A 2034-nucleotide genomic window follows, 5' to 3' on the forward strand; every position below is an offset into this window, starting at 1 on the left:
TTCAGGGCTTTATTTGTTAATAACAACTCCTTTAACTTGGTCCGGCAGCTAATTGATAGCCAGTTCACCATTTGATGTACAAATTAGACCATCACCATTTGCGCTTTAGATGTGAGTGGGGAAACTTGAATTTAAAAATCTGCCATTGTTACCACTACTTTGACCATGAACTGATGTCCACTTAGTGACACTGGTTTAAATTCAGGTAGTGCAGGTTATTCCGCTCACCTGAAAAGTTGTCATGAGTTGAGTTCTTCTTCCATAGCAGGCTTTCTGTGCCATGCATTTTCTTAAGAAAGAAGTTATTGGGAGATGGCAATTTCACACTGCCACTAAGGACAGAAGTTATAAAAACTGTCACCTTACCAAAGTAATCTTTGAAATATATTGTTTTAAGTTTCAGCTCTTGGAATGAAACACAGCTATAATAAACAATGGCAGTAAAACAAACTCTGGAGATACCATAGTTCTTCTCTTATCACCGGAAAGACAAATGAAAAGTTCACAAATGTGAATGGACTTGTCTTACGAGGGTTCTTTCTCAGAGAATGGGGGAGGGGAAAATAAATGAACAGCTTTTGCAGAAAAAAAGCAAGCTAGCAAGCTCTCCCAATACTTCATTTGATAAAGGACAATTAGCTCAAAATGGACAGCCAGAAATAATTAGAGCAGTATGAAATGGCTTGTTGTGTGGTTGTATTTCTAACATTATAACTATATCTATAATAACTGGGACAGGTGTCACAGTGCAGGCAAGCTCTCCAAATGTTTATGAGACAGTGGAGGATGAAAAGCTGCTGTTTTCCCCCAAATATACCTTTGATCAGTGCAAGGCCTACAGTAAGCTCATCAGCTAGCTTCTGCATGGAGAATTTGACTCTCTCTTTAGCAAACAGTCTCCTCAGATAAAGTAAACTTTGCACAGAAAACAGGATGTGCTAGATAGAAACTCTGGCTTCAGTATCTTGTAAACCTTTTCTAACAATCCAAATAGAAACACTGAGCTTTGGATGAAGCTCAGATCACCTAAGTTGGGAGGTCACACAGATTTTTAATAATCAGATATATTATGAATATATAGCAAAGACACATGAATCCTACAGTCCAGCAGGTTGCATTTATATTTACCCACTTCCTTTGCAATAGACAATGCAGCATAAGAAGGCACGCCTCATATTCAGATGTGTAGGACTGAAACACACAGTTAAATTATTAGGATCTGTTGATGTTAATAGATGGTGCCAGCCATATATAGACCGAGTTCGTTACTGGCCCGGGGAGAAGTGATTGCTGTGAGCCCATTTCCTGTGGCTGCCCCTGTGATTTTAACATATGAGAGTGCTGGAGGCGAAATAGTTAAACAAGTTACCCAATCAGAACCCAGGGGGGTGGAGTCAGAGGGACTATAAAACCAGCTCTGGGAGGGGTGAAAGGAGAATTTGTTGGGTGGTTGGTTGGAGTGGGAGTGAATTGGGATAGAGTCTGTGGGTAGGTTGAGTTAGTTTAGCGAAATAAGTTGAGTCAGGAACAGTTAGGAGCTAGGAAGATAAGTAAATATCTGAGAGGTGGTTTAGTGAGTGAGAGCAGGTAGCGGAAGTTATCGGTCTGGATAGGCACCCTATGATTGTAACTGACTGATACCGTTTATGAAACCACATGATTGTTAAACTGCAATAAATAAACAGAAGTTTATGTTCCAATTTAAAGCTGACTGGACTCAGTATTGTCCCAGGTAGGGCCTGGGTGGTGGCAGCGAGAAATAAATTGGTGGCACAGGGATCAATAGATGGTGAAACATCCGGGGACCCTGTGTGATAAACACAACCCCCTACTAGTGGGAGCTGCCATATCCTCCCTACCCAGAATGCCCTGCAATGGCACTGTGAGAAAAATAAAATGGCTGACGGCTCCCAGATGCTGCCAACATCAGTTCAGCTACCAACACTATTGCCATAGACAGCAGCAGAAGAGAAAGAAAAAGAAAATATGAAGTTAATAATGAAATGAATGCAACATAAACAAATGAATAAGGAA

At 40.7% G+C, this 2034-nt stretch overlaps 1 long non-coding RNA gene across 1 annotated transcript; it reads left to right on the forward strand.

Moving 5' to 3' along the window:
• Positions 1–1452: 1452 nt before the first annotated feature.
• LOC309326330 lies at positions 1453–1706 on the forward strand. The gene is made up of 2 exons (XR_014150281.1): positions 1453–1488; positions 1539–1706. It is a non-coding gene; the product is annotated as an uncharacterized lncRNA (long non-coding RNA).
• The last annotated feature ends 328 nt before the right edge of the window (positions 1707–2034 follow it).

Source organism: Podarcis erhardii (genome assembly GCF_964252035.2).
Source record: "Podarcis erhardii genome assembly, chromosome: 12".
NCBI classification, from domain to species: domain Eukaryota; kingdom Metazoa; phylum Chordata; class Lepidosauria; order Squamata; family Lacertidae; genus Podarcis; species Podarcis erhardii.